General features: G+C 45.7%; 1 long non-coding RNA gene across 1 annotated transcript in view; it reads right to left on the reverse strand.

Moving 5' to 3' along the window:
• Positions 1–3,326: 3,326 nt before the first annotated feature.
• Positions 3,327–24,941, reverse strand: part of LOC144166585 (uncharacterized) — a 34,988-nt gene continuing 13,373 nt past the window's right edge. Inside the window, exons 5-6 of the long non-coding RNA XR_013321711.1 lie at positions 6,579–6,702; positions 3,327–3,622 (exon numbers count right to left, since the gene is read on the reverse strand). This is a non-coding gene — a long non-coding RNA (uncharacterized LOC144166585). The remainder of the gene's footprint in view (positions 3,623–6,578; positions 6,703–24,941) is intronic.

Consider the following 24,941-nt stretch of genomic DNA (forward strand, 5'->3'; position numbering starts at 1 on the left):
CCTCGGACACTTAAACGTTGAAATTGACCCGAAAGAACTTGAAAGGGCACATAGGCTCGGCCGTCACAAGCCTGGCCAGAACCGCCCGGTCATTGTAAAATTTACATCCTTTAAAACTAAAGAAACAATCCTGTCTAACGGCAAAAAACTAAAAGGCACAACTTACTCAATAGGGCAGGATTTCTCTCGTTCGGTCCAAAATTCACGGAAACATCTCATTGCCTTCGCTAGAAGCAAATCCACCGCTTTTTCATGCCCTTACAAAACGTTGCTGCTTGGCTCAAAGCGGTACGTCTTCGATGAAATGTCACAAACCGTCAAAGAAATCACGTAGCAATCCAAAAAGCACCGCCAACCGTCACACCGCCCATGCAATCGATTACGTCCAAATATTTCCACTTCCGTAATCTACACTAACGCCCGCAGTTTTCTTTCTAAGCGCGAGCAAATATCTAATCTTGTTTTGTCATCCGACAGCAATATACTCGTTCTAACCGAAACGTGGCTGTCAAGTGACGTTACGGACAAAGAAATCCTGGCTGATCTCCCGAATTTTGACGTTTTTCGGAACGACCGCAAAGGGGCTCGAGGGGGAGGTGTTTTAATCGCCACTAGCAAGTCACTATCGTGCTCAGTTGTTGATATTACATCTGACATAGAAATATTATGGCTTCGTATTCGTTCTACGCCACTAACTCTGCTGATTGGAGTGTGCTATCGGCCCCCACAAAGCAGCCCAGATTTTCCAGAGAAACTAAACGACATATTGAATTACCTCGCTGTTAAACAACCCAACGCGCATGTCCTGCTTTTTGGCGATTTTAACTATCCCGATATTGACTGGAAAGACCAAGTCGCTTTGACAGGGAGCAGTACTGAAACAAAAGAATTCATAAATATCTGCTTGAACTTTAATCTCACCCAGCTGGTATCGGAGCCAACCCGCGTGACAAACAACTCAGCCAACATACTAGACTTGATACTAACAACGCAACCTGACAGTTTATCTTCACTTACATACCTTTGTGAAATCAGCGATCACAAGGTCATACACTCAGTCTGGAATTTCGACCAGTTGTCCCGCAAGCCTCATGCTAAAACTATCAGTCTGTACGATAAAGGAAACTACGAGGCAATAAATAACGAACTTCTAAATTTCTTTCCGGACTTTGAAGCAGACTTTTGGAACAGATCAATAGAGGACAACTGGACGATTTTCAAAAACAAAATAGGAGAATTGGCAAGAAAGTACATACCGAAAACCACATTTCGCGCATCTTGTCAGAAACCATGGTTCACAAAAACCCTGAAAAAACTAGACAATAAGAAGAAACGATTATTTCGGGCTGCCAAGATAAAACCTATAGCTCAGAATTAGGATAAATACTACGCGGCCGAAAAAGCATATTTGCTCGCCATACGCAGCGCGAAACACTCGTTTTTTCACACAGACTTGCCCAAGATTCTAACCAATAACCCCAGAAAATTTTGGCAAATCATTAACCCGCAGGAATCCCGCACTGTTACATTGAAAAATGAAGCTGGCGATGATATGAGTCCTGCTGACAGCGCTGAATTGTTCAATGCTGCCTTTTCATCTGTTTTTACCAACGAAACCCATATACCGTTTCCTGCGTTACCGAACTGTATCCTGTCTAATATGTCGCCTATCACATTTGTTCCATCGGGTGTATTGTCTGTTATCGAAAAATTGAAACTGTCTTCTTCAGCAGGTGTGGACGAAATCAATTCTAAAATTCTTAAAAACACGAAATCTGTTTCTTCAGTGATTTTGTCATTGTTATTCTCACAGTCACTTCGCACAGGCCACTTACCAGACGACTGGAAGGTGGGGAAGGTCACTCCGGTCTTTAAATCAGGTAACAAAGACAGCCCCCTTAATTATCGCCCAATCTCTCTTACAAGCGTACCCTGTAAAATCATGGAACACGTCATCTACTCCCAAATCATTCACTTTCTTGACGCCAATAACTTCTTCCATCCTGCCCAGCACGGGTTCCGTAAGGGCTACTCTTGCGAAACCCAATTAGCCCTTTTTGTCCAGGATCTGCACACAAGTCTCGATACTAACCTACCGACTGACGTAATATTTCTGGATTTCTCAAAAGCGTTCGACAAGGTACCTCATAAGAGACTGCTAATGAAACTTAGATCTTTAAATATACACACTGATATTTTAACTTGGATTGAGGAATTTCTAACTAACCGCTCCCAGTTTGTTTCACTCGATGAAGTGCCCTCTAACCCCCTTCCAGTAACATCAGGTGTCCCACAAGGCTCCGTTCTCGGTCCCCTTCTCTTCTTAATTTACATTAATGACCTAGCTTCGTATGTCTCCTCTAGTATCCGTTTGTTTGCTGACGACTGTGTAATCTATCGCTCAATCACTAACCCGACAGATCAAACCGCTATTCAAGATGACCTTAACCACGTGCAGGAATGGTGTGACACCTGGCTTATGAAACTTAACCCCGACAAATGTAAAACAGTCTCTTTCCACCGCCGTCGCAACCCCTCTTTGTTCCCTTACACAATCGCTAAAGTCGCCCTCGAACACGTGCAATCATATAAGTATCTCGGTGTCACCCTATGCAATGATCTTAACTGGCGTCTGCATGTTACTAACATTATATCGTCTGCAAACAAATCTTTAGGTTTTCTGAAACGTCACCTTCGCCACGCCCCCCAGAATGTCAAGCTGCAGGCGTACAAATCCCTTATCCGCTCTAAATTGGAATATGCGTCTGCAATCTGGAACCCACACCAAGCATATCTCATCGACTCACTTGAAGCAGTTCAAAACCGTGCTACTAGGTTCATTCATTCTTCATATGCGTATAATATTAGTGTGTCATCCCTCAAAAAAGAATCTGCTCTTTTAAACCTTGACGTCCGCCGTCGCATTTCCAGCCTCTGCCTGTTTCAGAAAATTTTTCATAGCCCTTTCCGTCATCCCTACATCATTCCACCAGCCCGCATATCTCACCGCACTCGTCATCCACTTCAAGTTGCCCGTCCACGTATTAGAACGACCACTTTTTCAATGTCCTTTTTTTACGGACTGCATACGACTGGAATGATCTTCCCCACGACGTCGTGGCCATTTCCTGTCCAGCAACATTTTTCGACCAACTGTCTGCACATCTTTCGCAATGAAAACCCCTGTCAATAATAAAAAAAAAAAACTTTATTTGTTAACCCACCCCTTATGTAATACCCCCTCGGGGGTCTTTAAGGAAATAAAGTGAAGTGAAGTGAAATGAATTATAACTTTTCAGCTTGAGAGGTACAACTTGAAATGGTTGTGAATGTTGGCTAGCTGGAAGTTCGTTGTTTAAACTGCAGCATAAATATCAGATAAGAGACCAGGGGACGATGACGTGCAAGTGCTCGTGTATTGTTCTCCACATTATTTCCATGTTCCTGCTCTATTTTCCACTATTTCCATGTTTCTGCACTATATAAAAGAAATATACCAAATGAAGGAGACAGTTTTTAGTTTTCTTTATTCCCAGTTTCACAGCCAAAGAAGATGACAGATATCAGAGGTGCCCAGCACAAATGTTGTAGTGCATCCAGATGCTCGTTGAGACCTCTGTCACTGAAAAGTGAAAAAGAAATGCCATTTTGAAAACTGCTCAAGCCCTACATATATTTTCTTAGGAGCCTCCCATTCAAAATTCAAATGACAAAATAGCTTAAACACACTATACTAATATTATGTTCCTCGCGTGTACGTTTTTTAGTATGCGTATGGACACTGACGTTTCTGCTGTATTTTTTTATTTTATTTTTTTCTTTGTACACGCTTTGCAGAATTTTCTGATGTTATTATTCTTCGTTGAATCTGCTCAGGTACCACATCCCTCATTAATGTACATGGGGCCATAAGGGTATCTTGAATAAATAAACATAGAACACCAAATACCTGGAACTACTTCTACAAATTAACGTTCCTGTAGCAGTTAAAAAAATTATAAAATAAATAATAAAATGGCACATTTCCACAAAAACCCCTATTACAAACAAAAACATGGCCAACTACTGCTTTCCTCAAAATTTTGTATACCAGTCTCTTTGAACCACGCAATAAAAACATCTTTGGATGAATTTTGTTTGCACGTAAATTACAGGCAGTAGTGGTCCAAGAAATTGGTTGGGGCGAATTTTTTTTTTTGGGGGGGGAAGGTGGGGGGGGGGGTCGAATAAAGAGCCGCTCTCCTCTTTGTACAAATTTTTCGGAGGAGGTGATAATCATGCCGGCGTGCGCGCGTATGCGGAGTAACCCGCTTACGCACAATCACTTAGTGGCACAGTGGTTTTTGGCCCCCTTAGGCGGTACAACGGCTGGCTCGAACCCGCATTTCTGACGGTCGCAACACGTTCGCGACCTCGCACAAGTGGTATTCTTAAAAAAAGAAAAAGTAAAAAGCTGAGGACCTCTTTGGGTTGGGGGTGGGGGTGGGGGCAGCTTAACTTAGGCAGGCAGCTTAACTTAGGTGTTGCAGAAGCTGTCATGCAACGGTGACTTACTTGCTTGTCTCAATTTTTCTGATTTTTCCCCTCTAGAAACCAGTCACATGCTACAGTCGCCGTGAGGGTGGTCGACATGTTAACACGTTTCAAAAAAGAAAGCTATTGTATAGTGCTTTTTTCTAAGAGTATTTTAAAGTTCTTACTCTCACTCCTGTGACACCTAAGTCTGATTCAGCTGGAGAGCACCCCTATGTGGGCAGCAAGTTGTATGGTGGTCCTAAGTGGCAAAGGCTCAGCATAACAAAACCCTTTCTGATGTAAGGATGATCCTCTGCCAGGTGAGTGCAAGGGTAGAAATTGCTTGACCTTTGCACGATAATGCCTTATTCACGACTAAGTTCAGTTAGGTGTCCTCAACATTTCAGAGAAGTGCAGAGCAAAAAATGTTTTGAAGAACGACTTAGAAATACTGATGGCCAGAAATGAGTGGCCAGAATTTTACGGCCTCTCTTAACTCCAAACTCAAAACGTCAGCTTAAAACAACTAAAAAATACCTTAAGGAGTAGCGCCACTATTAAACGTTCATAACATGATTAGGCTCTCCTTAAAGGAGTACTGAGACGAAATATCAAAGCTGAGATAACTATGCAAGAAGTCTCCTTGGTATATGAAGATTTTAATACCAACCGTTCAGTATAACATATTTCAAATCAATTGCAATCTTTGCATGCATCAGAAAGCTTAGAATAAATACCCTTTTGACACTGGCATAAGCAAGACGTGCGGGCTGACTTGCCATGCAGTTGCCTCAACCTGCCGACATCAGGGCTCCAGTGACTTAACCAACACACCGGCTGCTGATGGCGCACACTGCACTACCTTGTGTATCATGTCACAGTTTTGGGACTGAAATCGTGTGGCCCAGGCGCGTGCAACCACGGCCAGCCTGGCCGTGTTGGCTCACTCTAGCGCACACGTCCAGTCTCTCAATGATGCAACGAAAACAGTGACATTAACAGCGCCATTCTTTCATGGCTGCCGCCTTGGTGTTCGTTTTGTCGAAGCCGAAACTGACACGAATAAACAAGGCTCAAAATAATTACTTATTTACCCTGCGGTCGACCATCTAATGTTCCGTTCTGTGATTCCTGGGCTGGTAGGCAGCCATAGCAATGGGAAAAATGCAACACGAGAATTTCGTACGAGTACTTTTTAAAATATTTACATAGACACATGAAGTGCTAATGGCCCTTTCTGTTAGTTGTTGCCCCCATCTGTCTACTATTCCTCTTCTGAGAACGAAAGACTGGTACAATAAAGTGTCACGTTTGGATTTGACAAGTTTGCAAGCTTAGTGATTCACATTGAACTTTTTGTGATCTTTGTTGACAAGGATTTAACCTATAACCTCTCCTCACTGGCTTGGCTCGTGTACAATGCTTAAGCTGCACGCACATACTGTACTCGGCACAGTTTCATTTACTAAAATGAAGCTTCCAGCCTCTCCCTGGTGTATCTGTAGTCCACCCAAGATGCCCTGGAGGAAAGCCAACTTTTTGTGATGATAACGATCAAGGGTGAAGTGAAAAAAACATTAAAACGCTTCCCATGATGTGAACTCAACCTGGGTCCCTCATGTTATGAAGCTGACGTCTATTCCATTCCGCCATTCCATCACAGTCGAAGCAATTTGGATTTCCAAGGACGTGGAAAATTACACAGGAAATGCACACCTCCATCTAACGACAATAGTTGTACACTACGGAAGGTGATGGATTGCCTGCATCAGTAAAGCTCTAGAAAGCACAACTGCAGTGCAGCAGACCGTCCCGATAAGAAACAGGTGCTCAGCACTGGGCTGGTTAATTTGGTGTTGTTGGTTTTGGAAAGCTTCACATCCCCAGTTTTTTCCGTTTCAACAGATTGGCAATTGATTTTTTTATTAAGTCTTCCCGTCAGTAACTAGGTCACAGCTACATATTTGGTTGTCATACTACCAGGGTGGTCTGCGAGCAGACACAGTCTGTCTGCGGCTAATTTTGAGTGTACCACAAAACGACCCACTTGTGGAGGCATTCACCTGCTTTCCATGGGTACCCAGAAAGGATGTAGACCAAGCCTTGCTCTCCAGGCCCTGCACCAACATCGTAGGGGCCAAGTCCAAGCACTTCTTTTTTTCCACTGGAAGCCCTCCTATGCAGATGCTGCAGGAACAGGATTAAATGCTGTGTCAGCACAACTGAAAGTTGGGTAGGCTAATAATACATCTTTAAAAAACAAAATGCGTAAAAGATGGCGACGTGGAATAAGACCACACAGGACAACCGACTACAAGAAAAAGAACACACATGCAGCGCATTGTCCTGTGTTGTTTTCTGCAAAAGCAGAAGTGGGCAATCTCTGCCGCATTGTTAATAACAAGGATTATTCAAGTAAAGGGAGAAACGAGTGCAGTGTTAACTTTGCGCAGCCTTTAGTTCATTGTACGATTGGCATGGTTTACAGAATTCCGTTGTCATGTAAGTCCGTGTATGTGGGCCAGACAGGACGCCGTCTAAGCGTCCATCTCGGAGAGCACTTGTTTACGGTAACGAAATCAACGGGTGCAAATCTTCCTGCACATGATAAAAAGTGTGGGTGCCACCCTTTGTTTGACGAGGCTGTGGTGTGTCCCTCCTGCCTGTACGCGGTATTTGTGTGCTTTCAAATTTTCAGTGGCTTTATGCCCTGCCACATCCTATTTGTCCTATATGCAGCTTCTTCCATTCACCTTCAATGTACACTTTACTGACAGTTGTTCCTGTTGCCTCCTCATAAAGGGTCCAAAATGCCGCGTAACCTTAACAGCCACTCGGACGCTCTGATTCTGCCGCCGTGATTTGGTCTATCGTTTCTCTCTATCTCTTTTCCGTCTTTTTTGGATCACGATATTCACGCTTTTTTTTTCTTTCGGCCGCGATATCCTTACGTTCTCTGTACAGAAGCGACGTTTCCCGTTCATCTCCCGCAACGCAACTTAACTGCCCGAAGAGCTAGAACTCTGATGCGTGCACACGACATACTCGCGAGGCTATCAAACCCATGCATACTTAGGTTCGAGGCACTGCACATCACACAACCAGGACTGCGCTTCTGGGAGTACACGTCACCGTTTCGATCAAACTTGAGCAATGTTATGGGCTCCTACACAAAAGGAACAACAACGAAACGCTTGAAACTGCGGCCGGAGAGTGTGGGTAAATAGCATCGTAATTTGAATTTTGCGTGTGCTGCATACTTGGACGAGAAACAGGGACTGGGAAAAGACAAACCACAGGCACGTTGCATTGATACGCGAAGCAGGTGTTGGTTTGCGCGCCAACGTCTGGTTTGTCTTTTTCCACTGTCTGTTCCTCGTCCAAGTATGCAGCGCACGCTAAATTTGAATTCAAGATTATAAATATATTGTTGACGTCACAATACTATCGGGAATGAGAATGACAGCTAGGAGGCCCAGGCGGCTGCGCAAACAAGAATTCACGCAGCTTTCGGTACACAGTACAGTGGTATAAACACACAAACTACAACAAACATAAAATAATGACGTTACTGACCTTGCTCGGAAAATGAGCGCATCGGTTCACTTTTCCGCTCTTCCGTGTCTGTGACAGCAAACGCCGGAGACCGGCATGGCTGATCTACGCTGACTGAGCTCAGGCTGCAAATCTCTATTGAAATGTCGCAGTAATACATCTAATCGGATATGGAGATCGCACCAATACTAGCATTCACGGTATATTCACGCATTTGCAGCTTCATTTGGTAGCAATCAACACAAACTGACACGCTGGGTACTGACAGCGCAAATCGCCCACTCCGGGGCGACCCAGGGAAATGCTGCGCCTACTTCGGCGTTGTCCCTAGGCGCTCAAAAACAAGTCCAGTGACGTCGCGTTTTGTTCACGTGACCCAAGGATTTATTTCCTCGTTCTAGCCGCTCCGGTCAAAAAGAACCTTTCACTTCCTAAGCCCTCCACTACCGCGCGCCTGACAGCGCGCTCAACCTCAGAATCTGGCACTGAAGCAAACGAACTTATTCAGGTGAACTGAGTTTAATTGAGTGAGAACGAAACAATGCCCTGTACTGTACAAGTGGTGCGGTATATAGCTCTCCAGAGCCGAGACGACTCCGGAACACTCCGGCCTCGGCGGCGTGTTTTCAAACGCTTCGCTGCACAGCGCCCCCACGTGACACGTGTGATGTCACTACGCGCGCTATTCTATTGTTCAACTGATCTATCGAGGAGCGTTCGCTAAAAAAGCGGCTGTGGCTTATCTCAGTTATGCCTGGGTGTTCGTAGCGAGAGGTTAAGCTTAGCTTGGTTATCTGTACGGTTACGACGCCTCTCGAGGCGTGCGGCTCGTTCTTCCTCCGTCTCCTCGGCTCGCTGCCTCCTCTCGGTAACGCTCCGACGGCGAAGCCTGGCGACGAATCCCACCGAGCCGCCCCCTTTATATGTACATTTTGTTCTATTTGGTTATATTTATTATTTTTATTTTGTCGTTTTTGTTTTTTCTATTTTTATTTTTATCTTTATTTCTTAATTAAAAATATTTCTGGCGCGGCGAGTGGCGCTGCCGGCTGCGGCGGCAGCCGCCGCAGGTTCCCTAGGAATCGCTGCCAGCTAGGGAACCGAGGTGCGACCACCGGTCACAGCAAAACGGCGAGAGCACAGCCATTGTAGCTCTGGCCACTAAATCAGAGGCACAACAAGACAACGGTTTATTCCCGATGACTGTAGTCAGGCGCCTATGACTGTTTTAAGATTGGGAGGTACTTGACGAAGTGCCGAAGCCGTTTCTTCACCTGCCACGTCCAAGTGGGCGCCTCTCCTTCAGTGTGTGCCCGATGATTAGCCAGTAAAGTAGGAGTAGGATGGTTCCGAAAAATTCCCCGCATTTCCCCGAGGGGAAGAATGTGAAAGTGCGAATGCACGAGTTGAATTTGCGCGGTTCGGTAATGTTCGCGAAAGAGAGATCACACACACACACACAACTACAAAGAAAGAAAGATGCATTTATTCACAGACACCTATTTGTGTTGTCGTTGTACTTGATTGCTAGAGCGGATCTCAGCTTTGAAATTTCGTGTCAGTGCTCCTTTAAGCGGGTGCATTAGCCCTTCTCACGCCCGATTCCTGGCCAATCCCCCACGTGGGTATGTGCCATGTCAGCGGCCAGGCAGCGCGCGCCCATCTCCCCCCGTTGCCAAGGAAGACGAGGAGATTCCTGGCCAATCCCCCACGTGGGTATGTGATGCGGACATCGCCGGTGGACACAGGTTCAGGGTCGCTTAAGAAGTGCATTGCACTTAATATAGATGTCCTCCTTACCAGTGCGGCCCATACAGGAAAGCTGAAGCTTTTTCAGGAACCTTCGAGGTCAAAGCCGTGTATGTTGCGTATACGTAAGGCACTCCCTCTATTGATAAGCCTTTTTCACCGCAAGTCGCTCCCCTATCACGCTGGCACAAATTGTCGTATGCCAGGACAGAGCTGCAGCGGCTGTTTTAGGGGCGAAGTCCCTTAGGGGCTGGGGCTGCTGGCGTCTCCTGTCGTCGTCGTCGTCGTCGCAGGAAACTCTGTTGCGCCTCGCGCTAGAACGTAACGCGTTCTAAAAAAAAAAAAAAAAACACCGGGACGCTGCCTACGCCTTGCGCTGGAGCGCTTCGCAAAGCGTACTAAAAAACACCGGGACACTCATTTACGCCTTGCGGGAGAGAGAAGGAGGAGGAGAAAACTTTAATCCAGCAAGGGGTCAGAGAAGCGCGGTGGCCACCAGCCCAAGGTTGGTGGCGACTTCGGTGCTTCGTGCTTCATAGACAGAAGGCTTTTCAAAGCAAAGCTGTATTCCTCTACCCCCCCCCCCCCCCCCAACGGTTTCATCTCCGTTTGCAAAAACGCCAAGGCGCCGAGAATACACTGATACACTCAATTCTTCCCCCCTTTCCAGGTTTTACGTTAGTGGAGATGGCCCTGGATTTGTTAACGGCAGCTCTTTTTATGATAGCGTGAGCAGTTAGTTCTCTATCTCGCATTTCCGTTTGTCGCAACGAATCTGTATAGTTGCAGTAAAACGGAGACACCGACCAAAAGGAACTGTTGAAAACTTTAAAAACAACAACTGCTTTCAGTCATTCACACAAGTTTATCTGTCATATTGGCGCCGTGCTTTAAAAAGCCGGGAAAACTGAAAGTGAGAAGCGAGAAGTGGAGGTGCACATGTTACGAGTGATTAAAAAAAAAAACAAAAAACGTTGGGTTGGTGTTTGACTGATTGGGTTTAACGCGCCGAAGCTATATAAACCTGCACAATGAGGCGCTCCGTAGTGGAGGGCTCCGGAATAATTTTGACCACCTGGGGATCTTTAACGTGCGCCGAAATCCCGTATACACAGACGTTTTCGCTTTTCGCCTAAAAGCGGGCGCCGCGGCCGGGAATCGAACCCGCGTCCCCGTGCTCAGCAGCACAACGCCTTAGCCACTGAGCCACCGCGGCGGGTCACAAAAGCAAATTATCCGACAACTCAAATTGGGAACGGGTGTTTGTAATTAGTTTAAAATTCCAAAAGTCGAGTGTTGCAAAAGCATGACCCATGTATGCTGTATTTGCCGCGTATTACAAGCAAAAAAAAAAAAAATGGTGGAGCGGAAATTAAGAAGCGGCGGCGACGTCATTTCGTCCCTCACATGCAAACACGTCTGTATTTGCACAGCGGTGTACGTAAAACGAGCGTGGCAATCTCACGTACGAGTACAATAGTCGCTTCTCGACTTTGTTTTTTTCCTCTATACACCGACAACACCGTTTCTACTTCTTCAGTTTAGGGTGCTTTTCCAGACTCGCATTTGCAGGAAAACGCGCAGTGTGCACGAAGCTTTCCGCGTTTGTTGTTCGCGCCCAAGAAAGCACTACACCAGGCCGCCGTACGTCGCGATCAAGGCAAACTCGGAGGAAAATGGCCTGTCACATCAGAGGCGACTCTGCGAGTTCACAAAAGCTAGCCGTCGCGTCGCTTGGCTGGCTTATTCTCGATGTGACCGGGAATCCTTTTGTCCGTCTTCTTTCTTACTCCACCCCCGGCATTTCTGTCAACGTTCCCGCCTGTTTTTCTTCTCCGCGTTCTGCTCGTCTTTGGGCGACGCGTACGTTGATGACGTCAGTGTGACGTCAAACGCCGCTCCAGTGGCTTGCGCAAACATGGTTCAAGAACCTGTTCATAGTGTTTCGTGGTTCACTGTCGGCGTGGCTGCGTAATATGGAGTGCTGTATAATATTACAAATAAAATGATTTACTTTGGATTTCTTTTCTTTCGTCAAAAAACAGTGACAAGAACTGTCCTGGTTGGCGCAAGTGGCAGGTTTGACAGCTTCTTTTCCGGAGTGTCTCCACAAAAATTAAGGCATCTCTTTAGCGCACCACTTGTACACAACAGGGCACTGTTTCGTTCTCACTCATATAACTCAACTGAACTTTAACTCAACTCAAACTGACTTTACTACCCTCAACATAAATCACTCCCAATCACCACCCCTGACCATATAGTCGAAACGGGTTCAAGTTGAGGAGAGGAGAGTGAATTTAAGTTGAGCAGAGGTGAACTGAGTTGAAAGGGAACGGAACCATGCCCTGTTCTGTACAAGTGGTGCAGAATCAGCTCTCCAAAGCTGAGATGAGTCCGGAAGAACTCGGCCTCGGCGGCGAGTTTTCAAACACTTCGCTGCCCAGCGTCCCCACTTGACATGTGCGACGTCACTTCGCGCGCTATTCTATTGTGCAAGGGCTCAAAACGGCCCGCCGTTCGGCCTCTGTGGCTTTGAGGTATAATTCTGGATACTGGCACTGACGGCATGGGTTCACGTCGCAGTGTGTATAACAGTGGTTTATATTTTTTATTGCACAAAGTTCTCTGAGATCAAGTCTACGCGTTGTTTCCCCCAATACTAGTGATTTGTTATTCTTTAGGTCGCTTCAGCTTAGGGGCGCAGCCTCATGGCAACATTTAATTAACGTTCTGCATCGCGCGAAGTGATATCCCACATGCCTTGTGGGTTCTCAGTGCAGCGAAGCGTTTGTAAATACGCCGCCAGGGGCGAAGTGCCAGCGCTGTAGGGGGTGGAATGGGAATAGAATTAAACGCTTTTGGCCTGAGTGAAATTTCATTTTTACAAGCTGTATTGATCTTCGGGAGAGATTCACGGAAGCGTATTGCGGAGCCAAGCTGGCTCAATAAAGATGATCATTGCAACAAAGCGGCTAATCGCTGCCCTGAGTGTCTCACATACGCATGCAATATCGTGGAAGAAAGTGGTCACCGACCCCGACCAAAGCAAGCGGGTAAGAGAAGTTCTCCAAGGTAACGTGTTCCTGGTACCCACAGACTGCAGAGCCCGAACAAGCGTCCACGCCTCTCATAATACACGGCTTGGCTCAGTGGCTAAGGCGTTGTGCTGCTGAGCCCAAGGACGCGGGTTCGATTCCCGGCCGCGGCGGCCGCCTTTTTGATGGAAGCGAAACGCGAAAACGCCCGTTTGTTCGAGATTTCGGCGCACGTTGAAGATCCCCAGGTGGTCAAAAATAATCCGGAGCCTTCACTACGACGGGCCTCATCGCCTGTGCAGCGTCGGTGCGCTAGGCCCCATATAAAATAAAACCAAATCACGAAACACGGCAACGTAAAGGGAATCTTTATGCCTGCTGTCAGGCTACGATAAAACCGAACGTCTACGTTAAAAAAATCATTTAAAGAAAAAGTTTAGGATAACGATGTCATAAACTGTTTACCGGCAGTAGATACACATTTCTTCGCAAGATCAGTGACACAACTCATGGCTGTGCACTGACGATATTTCAGTCGCCCTTCGTTCAATATGGCAGTTTTTCGATATGGTCACTTCTAATATGGTCATTTCAGTTTCTTCAGTTTCTAATATGGTCACTTTTTCGAAAAAATTAGGGCTACTATACTGGAATCAGGTTTACGTTGGCATTACGAAAAGGAAGTACGTGAGTATATTTTAATTCACAAATTTAATACAGTTAAACGCGGTATCAATGAAAGTGTAGGAAAGTTAACGTGCCTCTTGCCCTGATATGCCGGCGTCATTGTATTATCCCTATTGGAACTGTAGAAGCAGAGCCACCAATTTTAATGCGGCTTTACCGATTTGTTTGACTGCGCTTACGGAACCGATATGAAATGTTCCCAGTAACGATGACATCTTTGCTTTTTTATATCTCTATACCACTCCTGATGTTTTTGCGTATAAAGTGCTAAGCTGTAATTTCCGAACGTTATCATTTTGTTGCAAAAGGGCAGGTGTTGATCCCCCTTGATCCGATCTGATATATTCCGTACGAGGTCTGTATTTGAAAACTTCATGTTAATTCACACGTGTACAAACACCACGTGTGCTCTTTTTATTTTATTATTGTTATTTTTTGTGTGTTCATTTGTATCTGCAAAGTGGCAAGACTATTCGGCAGCATTTATCATTTCGTGCCTATATACTCCGCGCGCTCAATTACCGAAGTTTACTCTGACGAAGACCGGACCCCGGTCGAAACGTTATAATATATATTGTTATGTTTTTCAATGTGACTTGTCTATTGTACAGTTAACCTCATAGCCAGGAACCTTTTCTCCTATATATATAAATATATAATATATATATATATATATATATATATATATATATATATATATATATATATATATATATATATATATATATATATATATATATATATATATATATAGTATAAGTAAAGAGTCGGATACACAGCAAGAACAATAACAAACAATGTTTACTTACGTAGCGGCAACGGGACTTGCCTTCATCAGAGTAAAGTTACATGATTTTGCTGCAAAATCATGTAACCTTACTCTGAAGAAGGCAAGTCCCGTTGCCGCTACGTAAGTAAACATTGTTTGTTATTGTTCTTGCTGTGTATCCGACTCTTTACTTATACTATTTCTGTGCGCTTTGTGAGTTTATTTTTCTCTAGATTTATATATATATATATATATATATATATATATATATAAATATATATATATATAAAGATACCACTCTATAAGCTGTGCAATGGAACGTATAAAAGCAGACTGTAGCTTCCACAGGCGCCGCGCAAGGGCAACAAGCTATCGAAGCAGTATGCTGACCATCCATATAAAAATGCAAATGAAAAAAGGGCGACTCTTCTCCAAGAGATATTTGATCCAGCTGCTACCATCACTGCGCTTTAATGATGCGCTTTGCATTTTTGCAGGGAATGTGCTGGCTATTATAGATGGAATTTTTCTTGGCGGCCGCATGTGTGTAAAAAAAACCATGCATGTTGTCCACGGAGCACATGCACCATCAGAGGAGCATTGGCGAGCGCTTTTGTAAGATTTTTTGGATGTCAGGCCTCAGCTTACGTCGCTGAATAAGCACAGCTTAATGTACTGGCAATTGGACCTTGCTTGCCACATAAACTTGGCAGTAGTCGCTGCCTACTGTTAACGTTACAACGGCCGTAACATGTATTGGGCATGTGCCTCATACGCAGCGGGTGTTGGTTGGGTGTTCGCTGCCTGATCACACCTGATCTCGCACAACCAGACGGCACCATCAACAAAGAAATTTTAAAGACGATAGTCTTTCTATGCTACTTCAACGCAGAAATTTTGGTCTGTCTCTTTGTCTGTCGGCCTTGAAAGGATAAATTTATTATAAAAAAATCCTGGTATCAATGATACAACTCCCACCTCCCCTCGCGGGAACCCCTGTGTAGATGCGACGCATAGGGGGTTCACGTTGCAGCGTTGGACAGCGGAGGAACGGCTCTGGAACGATGGAGCGGAGCGGCGCAGGCACCGCGTTTTATAGCGCGCATAACGGTGAGGGGACGCGCCGGCGCCAGTGCGTCTGCCGCGGCTATGACGCAACACAATCTAACACAATCCACTTTAATCCAATCCAATCCAAACCCAATTCCATCCAATCCAAGTCACTCCAAGCCAATCCAATCGAATCCAATCCAATGCCCCTCGCGAGAGAGTGTTCGCTATCGGAGAGGAGAGGAGGTGAGCGGCGGAGAGCGCAGCTCGCGCGGCGAGGAGAGGGGGGGAGGGGCGGACGCCGACGACAACGCCGACGACGGACGACGGATGCAGGGACAAGGCGAGTGAATGAGATGCAGTCGCATCTAATACAACGTAACAATCAGAAACAATTAAACAAGTGATTCAGCCACCCGGCCAAGGTGAAACTGAATCTGCGCAATAGTCTTGTATACCCACAGCCAAACCTAAACGACTAAGTCCGGTTGCAATCTTCATACTTGTCAACATTGTTGAACAAGAACACAACGTTACGGAAATGAGAGGCAGAAAATAAATTCATAAGGGATATTTTCGGTGTTGCTTTATTAAAAAAATTCATGGATGCTCGGGTTTTGCGATATCAAATGAAATACCACACCAACTGCAGAAAACCGTCGCCTGCTGTTGCCCGCGCTCCTGGCGCCATTTAACAAATCAAACGGCAACAGCAACGAAAGGTTCCACTAGGTAGGTTCCACGTTCCGCTTGAAACGCCCGTGGAGCAGGGCAACGTGGTTCTATAAACGTTGTAGTAAAGTGCCTCGATTCACGCGCGTCTCTGCCGTACGGCAGCGCTGGTATCGAAACACTCGACCTGGACCAGTGAAACGCGGTAAATTTAAATTGACTTGAGCAAACCCCTAGCGTGTTATTTTGGGAGGAACGAGACGGGAGAGGAACAGCATGGGATGTGAGCGGAAACAGAAGGGAGACATTTACTTGGCAGGGGCGCCAGTCGACTATCTTCTTTAGTCGACATTTGCAGCGAAAGGAGCAGATACGCGGCCATTTTTATGTGTTCTCTAAGGGGGCCTTGGGGAAGCCACTTATTGTAAACAGTTTCCAATAGGAAGCGTCTTACAAGGAGCGACGGAGGGAACGGGGCGGGAATGTTGTACACGGCGGCGAGTGACTAAACCCGAAGAAGAATGGGCAGGGAACGCGGAGTATACGCGACGGTAAAAACAAATGCAGAAGACGGCGGAAGGGTAAAGTGTACACGCCCGCGATTCTGAGCCGAAGCGACAAGCCCGGAAGGATGAGGATGCTCTTCGATGTCGCCCGCACGGTAATAGTAGAAGACGGGTTTCTTTTATGTTCGTCCGAGACGTGGGTGGTCGAACACGTCATAGTGGGAGTAAAGACGGTTTACAGAGCGGCGTCCTCGGCACGGCCATGCTGGTCGGCGTGGCGTCATTCGGCATAGATCGCGCTTCTCGACGTGGTCTTCCATCTCGTGGCCGTGCGCATTGGTTAGCGCAGGAGCGGCTCGATAAGCGAATCTGACAATTTTATTTAGTGTTGCTATGAATGGGAGCTTGTTGTCCAACTACGTAGGGTGCGCCACCGTTCAGGGATTACTTAGTCACAAAAAATGCGACATAAAGGTTGTTTGAGCACTGTTTTGATTGGCGTTCACCGCCTAGTTTTCTGTTGACGCATTTCGTGCAGATAAAGCTGTCGGATGGCTTTAGTTTCCTTTTCTATTTATACGCTCTCTCTTATAAAATCCTAAGGGCTGTAGCATCGTATAATAAAACACAATTCTGCATGTATTAATAACGTTCTGAAGTTTGTTTTGAAAGCTTTTCTTCCCGGCCCACGCAAAAATGGCCGACTTTGGATACACTATATTATGAATATGAAGGGCCGTAAGAAAAATGATGCAGCATAAGTGTGGAAGTTGTATATTACTCCTTTACCACTCCTTCATGTTTCGACTTGCGATGAAAAAGCTGCAGCGCTCAGCGTTATAATTGTCAGCTGACTTCCACCTGACGCGTCTTGCCTTGTATGCCTGTTCCGCATTATCAGCTGTTGCCTGTTCGGTATGTGATAACTTGCGTCTATGGAAAAACACATGTTGAAATTGCCATATGCGCATGCAGGGGACGGAAGAAAGCGCATATGCGTGGCTATTACTGTTAGGCGCGCTCCCGCGCAAATCGGGAAATAATACTTAGCGCGTACAGTGAACGCGTACGCCCAAATCGGGTGATCAAGCTTTCTTAACACATACAGATATTTCACGAGCTGATTGATTGATTGATTGATTGTAGGGTTTAACGCGCCAGCGCAGCGCAGGCGATGAGGCGCGCCGTATCTCCTGATTAATTTTGACCACGTGGGTATCTTTAAAGCGGGATTCACACGACGGAGAAACCCTCTCACGGAGGCGGACGGATATGTGACGTCAACAGCACGTGACCGGATTATCCTGCCTGGCGGCGCATCCACACGTGCGGAGCTACGCGGAGTGACTAGCAGACGACAGCGCCGAGGAACAGGTTCCATTCCCCGACGAGGGCCACCGCTGTCGAGCGAAAACATGCGGAGGCATTTTCTTTCACGGAGCCACCGCGGGCTATCCCCACCGAGGGGCGGAGCCTAAAACCGGTCACGTGAGCGGGTCCCGCAGGCCAAAAAGAGAGGGTTTCTCCGTCGTGTGAATCCCGCTTAACGTGTGCCGAAATCTCGCACGCACGGGCGTTTTTGCTTTTTTCCTCCATCAGAAAAGTTGCCGCCTCGGCCGGGAATCGAACCCGCGTCCTCGTGCTCAATAGCAAAGCAAAGAGCGTTATAAAAGTTCATAAAAGTGCAAACGTCATTCCTTCTACATGTGTGTAAATTTGAAATACCATAACCAGAGCTGTCGTGACGGGTATGCTATTACAAAATCAAGCGTCGTGAATTAAAAGTTTCTTTAAAAGTGGCAAATTTGGTGCATTCAAAGTAATTCTAAAGTAATTTCATTACTTTTGAAACGTAAGAATAATGTAATGTCATTACCTTCGGCCAACTGTAATTTTTAATGTAATTTAATTGCTTTTGTAGCGTGAGCTACACTGGCCGAGGTTGAGCAGTTTCGTGTGGCTCCTGGAGAACCGTGCTGCGCATGCGCGAGGAGCTAGGACGTCACACGGCGCACAGCTGGCGCGCCGGAGCCGCCGCATAGTCGGTACCGAGCTGTCGTCACCACGCTATAGGCCGGAAAAGCAGCCATTGCGCTGGCAGTAACGCAGAAACCTGCGGAAGCAATGATCACGGGCGCTCAGTCAGCGCGTAGGCGCTACCTCTAAGGCCGCATCCCACCCACCGGGATGAAGATCTTGAGCCAGAACCCTCCGAAGCAAAGGGTGTCGATTGCATGAACACAGGCTCCCACTTCCCCCGGTAGTAATGTATTTCAGCAAGGCTAAAACGGGGGTTAGTTAATTTTACAAACTGACAATGAAACAGCACACAAAGACGGAATGATGCGCGAACTATCCATTGATTTGATTTTTCACAACAGTAATATACAGAAAAGTTCTGCGGTACAAATCTAAATGTTATGAAGTTATAACAAGATGATGCCAACCCATCAAAATGCCTCTCCTCTTAGCTTCGCTGGGAGTGCGTGAGCATTTCTAGCTCGGTATCTCTGAGGGTTACTCATGACATGCTTATAGAATCATCTGTTTTTATGATGGAGAAGGCTTCTAGTATCTCCCTCTCTATCTTTTCCTTGCTTCGGCCGATGACACTTGGCTTAGTGAAATCTGGAACACTGGGGCACTGGCACCAATAGTGGGAAGGATCAGCAAGCCTCCGTGGGTGTGTAATCTGCTGGCAATTGTTCTTGTGCTCTTGTATTGACGCAGCGGCCCGACTGTTCAAAGCCTACCCTTCTCCAGATCCACGTCTCACTCGCGCCAAGACCGTCCTTCTACGCCAGGCTCACGCACTCTTCCTCCAATCTCTCCAGAGTTTACACGCATACGTAAGTGCTCTGGTCCCCAAATCTACTCTTCTTACGGTGCGTACACGTATATTTCTCATTCCTACTGCGACTTCCAACCCCCCACCCCTGCCCCGCCCCCCAACCTTTACGCTCCCTCACCCGCATCGATGGAAAACTTGGCAGGCTCTGCCGCCCTGAACAGACGTTCGAACCACCCAGTAACCCTCTGCCTTCACGCCCAGAAAATTCCCGGGGACATTCTGTCGTATACTATATATGAAAGCAGCGATAGCCTCCATATCTTAGCCGGTTTGGACCTAAGTCGATGACTAGAAAATAAGTTCTCTCTCTCTCTCTCTCTCTCTCTCTTGTATCAATTTGAACCTTTTCCCTGACGTACGGCAACGTTATGTACAGCCAGAGAGAAAAAAGTGGGGCACGCGAGTTGGTGCAAGACGCGTCGCCGCGCCGTATTACGTTGGAGCTCTATTAAGACATCCTACCCGCCGCTGTGGCTCAGTGGCTAAGGCGTTGCGCGGCTGAGCACGAGGACGAGGGTTCGATTCCCGGCCGCGGCGGCCGCTTTTCTGACGGAGGCGAAAAGCAAAAACGCCCGCGTGTTCCAGATTTCGGCGCACGTCAAAGATTCCCGGGTGGTCAAAATTAATCCGGAGCCTTCCACTACGGATCGCCTCATCGCCTGGGTAGCGTGGGCGCGTTAAACCCCACAATCAATCAATCAATCAATCAAATCAACATCCGAGTGCGCGTGAGCGTCCTTTCAAGATTGCCACCGCGTTGGTAAAGCGAAGCTTTCAGCCCCTCACCGATGTCGTCTGTAGTCCACCCAAAACGCACTGCAGAAAAACCAGCTTTCTCTGAGGATGATGATGACTACGGGTGACGTGAAAAAAAAAAATTAAAACACTTTCTTTGGTCCGAATCGACACTGAGTCCCTCGCGTTATGAAGCTAAAGTCTATCCGATTGCACTTTTTTTTTCTGGAGAAGGGTGCATGGACGTGAAAAATTACACAGAAAATGCACCCATCCGACTAAACACGACGATGGTTGGTACACGCCAGGGAAAGCAATGGAATGCCCGCATCAGTGAAGCACTAAAGAGCACAATCGCAGTACATGAAACCGTCCCGATAAGAAATACTTTATTAGTATTACGGTGGTAAGGTGTGGGTCCGCTCGCTTCCGGGTTGGTTCGTTTGGTGTTGGACTGCGTTTGGGAAAGGTTCGCGTTCTGCCATCACTGTCGTTTCGACAGAGGGTAAGTTGATTTTTTTTCCTCGCTTGCAACGGAAAAGCTGATTACATGGATCGTTTGGTGCTAGGGGCCACGTTCCTTATGCACTACGTTATCCGACGCTTGTCTTGCTAGCCCATCTAGGTTTTATTTTGTTCTTGCTGTTTAGTGCTTTAATGGGCGCTTGCCCTGGTCTGCTTTTGCAAGGAAGAGAGAAACAAAATGCTGTCTTGGGAGGAAAACAACGACGTCAGGTTTCATGGCGCCCCTTCGGAGCATCTACGTTGTCTAGCCACCATGAAAATTGCGGCGCGCCCACCGTGAAGTACAGAAAGTAACAACGTGACGAGCCAGCAGCGATGCACTATGGAACGTTAAAAAAAGAAAAAAAAAAAAAACAGAAAACCTCGCGACAATGTGGTGTCTATCTAATCAGCCTGACCGCAAAGCAGCACACACTGCAGCCTTGCCGGGCGCAGCCGGATTGCGGGCGTGACGTATTGAATAACGAAAGCCCCCCCCCCCCCCCCAAAAAAAAAAAAAAAAAAAGAAAAAAAAAGAAAAAAAAAGAAAAAGAAAACAATGGCTACATTCAATTAACCTTTCTGTCGCAAGGATAACTAATAGCGAACATGGAATGACGTGAACGCGGGCTGTGGCGTCCCAACTCCACGAGTAGGTCTCTTTTCTTTTTGCCTTCTCAGAGCAGCTCTGAGCAGCTCCAAGCAGCCCAAAACTGCTCCCGCCATAGACGTTACATGGGGGAATAAAATACGGAGCTGCTTGGAGCGGCTCAGAACTACTTTGACCAGACAAAAAAATGGAGACCAAGTGTAACGTAAGACGGCGTGGCAATGTATTAGTGGTAAAGCCCCTTAGGGGCTCGGGTTGTCGGCGTCTCATGTCGTGGTAGTATCATGTAGTCACGATACTAAAACACCGGAACATTCGTTTCCCAACGCCCCGCTCTAGCAAAGTGCTTCAAAGCTGTTTACCTTTAACCTCCCCCCCCCCCCCCCCCACACACACAGTTTCATCTCCGTGGGCAAAAACTCCAAGGCGCCAAGAATACACTTATACACTGAATGCTTCGCCCCTCCCCAGGTCTCAGGCTAGTGATGGCCCGGAATTTTTTTTGGAACAACACGAGGGCCCTGGCTTACTTTGCCGCAGGTTGCGCATATATTATTGATGTAGAGGGGACTTGTGTTTCTTGAAAACATGTGTTACAACGAATTTAAAAGGAACCGAATAAATTAAGTGAGTCATCATGCCCATCGTGTATGCCACAAGAACTCGGTGGCGTCTGGCGCCCCTAATTAAGGCAATAAGCGACGATGAATTTGATATAGAGATATAGAGATATAGATATAGAGATATAGATATATAGAGATATATATAGAGATATAGATATATAGAGATAGATATAGATATATATATAGAGATATATAGATATAGATATATAGATATAGATATATAGATATATAGAGATAGAGATATATAGATATATAGAGATAGAGATAGAGATAGAGAGAAAGTTTATTCAAGTTAGTTTGTACTTTGTACCAGAGTGCAACAGGGGTGCTCCTGCGTTTTTGGCTCGAAAACTTTCCATAGTGGCGACAAGGAGGCAGTGCACAGATTCCGCTCCGTGAAAATACCACCCTATGTGACGAACTTTCCGAAATTACGTCACCGGAAGTGGAAACTTCACTTCTTTCGATGACGTCGTCACCCATGCTTGCTGTGCATTGCGATGAAGCGACAGTGGGTACGGGACTTCTGTATCCTGGTGGCAAAGACAGTCGCCAACGAGCAAAGAAGCCGTTACGATTACGTAAATATTTTTGAAGGGGTGTTGGCAGACGGACTTTGCGGAACTCATTTGTTCATCGTGTTTCACTGTAGTATAAGAGTTTTTTTTTTCCCGAAAATTCCTTTTCAGCGCCGAAACGCACACTTCGTCCCAAAAACACGACAACATTATTATTTCACCATATCCCTTCGCTACCGATACCCAGACCTGAAGTTACCTGATACTCCACAGTGCATTTGCCAATATATCATATAAAACAGAAAAGTCCTTGTTAGTTGGGGTCATGAGGTTAAATTTAGGCGTGCTTTTACCAATATAAATTCATGTAAAGTGAGTGTTTCCTAAATGATACGAGTTTCGTATCTTGTGTGACTGCAGTATTTATTTATTTATTTATTTATTCATTGTACCCTCAGGGCATACAGCATTATAGGGGGGAGTGGGTTTAGGAGACAAGTAAAGTACAAGTGAAACATGAAAAACAAATCACATTCAGTACATGCATATAACTCTCAAAAACAGCGTGTAAATGACAATGCATACAAAATGTACTCAATATCTAGAAAGAATCAAACAAGGAAGCACCGCGACAAAAAATACCGTAATGACAATTTAATGCACAAAGGAAGTACTGGTGAAAAAAATTTTTAAAAATGGCCTAAAATTACTGCGAGAGACAAGTGAACGGTAAACGAACAACAGCAAACAACTAGGAAAAAAATGCGTTGAGCAAATCAACGCATAAAATTTTCGAGTGCCTCCCGAAAGCGTTCATGGTTAGTAATGGTGACTAGTGACGCAGGCAGGTTGTTCCAATCATGACATGTTTGAGGTAAAAAAGAATACGAGTATGTTACGGTGTTTTGGCGCGGAATATGAACCTTGTAATGATGGTCGAGGCGTTCAGAAAGGAAAAAGGGAGGTTTTAGCCAACGTGATTTAAGTACCGGGTTATGGTGATATGCTTTATGCAGCACACAAAGGCGAGCCAGTTTCCGGCGAGTGGCAAGAGTAGCAAGGTCAAGTTTGGATTTCATGTTAGTAACACTGGAAGTGCGGTGATAGTTGGAAAGTATGAACCTTGCGGAGCGGTTTTGCACAGCTTCAATTTTGTTAGATAGTGTTACATAGCCAGGGTCCCAAACTGAGGAAGCATATTCAAGCCTAGGGCCTACGTAGGTTATATATAGCTGTTTTTTTAAGGAAGACGGTGACAGCGAGAAATTTCTTTTCAAGTAGCCTAGCATGCGGTTTGCATTAGATGTTACATATTCAGTGTGGCGCGCCCACAATAGGTTATTGGTTATGTGCACACCGAGATATTTGTAGGATTCAACTGTATCTAGTAAGGTATCTTTAAGAAAATAATCAGGGCTAGGTAGTTTATTACGGGAAATTCTCATTGATTTACATTTAGAAACGTTAAGATCCATGTGCCAGAGGTTGCACCAGGAAATAATGTTGTTAAGGTCGGATTGTAGGCACGCAATATCAGTATCGTTAGTAATTTTACGGTAAAGCACACAGTAATCAGCAAAAAGGCAAACTGGGGAAGAAATTTTAGAAGGCAGGTCGTTAATGTATATTAGAAACAGTAAAGGCCCCAGAACAGAACCCTGAGGTACTCCTGAATGTACCGCCACCTCGGGAGAGTCAGTTTCATTAACGGATACAAACTGCGTGCGGTTAGCAAGAAAGATTCGAATAAACTGTAGTACTTGTGGATCGATTTTCAAATGGCCCAATTTATGTAATAGCAGCTGGTGATTTACTTTATCGAATGCTTTTGCAAAATCTAAGAATATACAGTCAGTCACAAAACCTGAATCAAGATTTGCATGCAGATCGTTAGTAAACGTGACTAGTTGTGTTTCACAGGAAAATAATTTCCGGAAACCGTGCTGCGAGTAATGAAAGAACTTATTTGATTCTAAATGCTTAACAAGGTTGGAAAAAATTATGTGCTCAAGAATTTTGCAAGGAACCGAAGTAAGTGAGATTGGGCGGTAATTAGAGGGGTTATGTGCGTCGCCTGATTTATGAAGGGGTACCAACCGGCCTGTTTTCCTATCTTTAGGCAAGTAACCGTCATCGAAACATTTAGTGTAAAGGCAATATAATATAATCGACATATACTCTTTAGTATTCTTCAGAAATTTGGAATTAATACCGTCAGGGCCACATGAAGAAGACAGTTTCAGGTTGCTGATAACGACAGCAATTCCAGTAGGAAAACAATAGGGTCCATTGGGAAAAAATTTACACACTGCAGATCTGGAAAATTATCTACAATCGGGTTACAAAAAGATCTAGCGAAGCTATTATTTAACAGCGAGGCGCACAAATGGCTAGAAACTGGTACACCACGATTATCAACCAGGCTTATTGTGTTGTCGTTTTTAGGCTTCATTATGCTCCAGAAACGGTTGGGATTTGTCTTTAATAATAGAGGTAGAGTTGACTGAAAAAAGGTACGTTTTGCAGTTTGAAGAGACTCGGTGTAAGATGCGGCTGCTA

The sequence above is a fragment of the Haemaphysalis longicornis genome, unplaced genomic scaffold (genome assembly GCF_048455015.1).
Source record: "Haemaphysalis longicornis isolate Haplotype H1 unplaced genomic scaffold, Haemaphysalis longicornis Haplotype H1 scaffold_18, whole genome shotgun sequence".
Lineage (NCBI taxonomy): Eukaryota > Metazoa > Arthropoda > Arachnida > Ixodida > Ixodidae > Haemaphysalis > Haemaphysalis longicornis.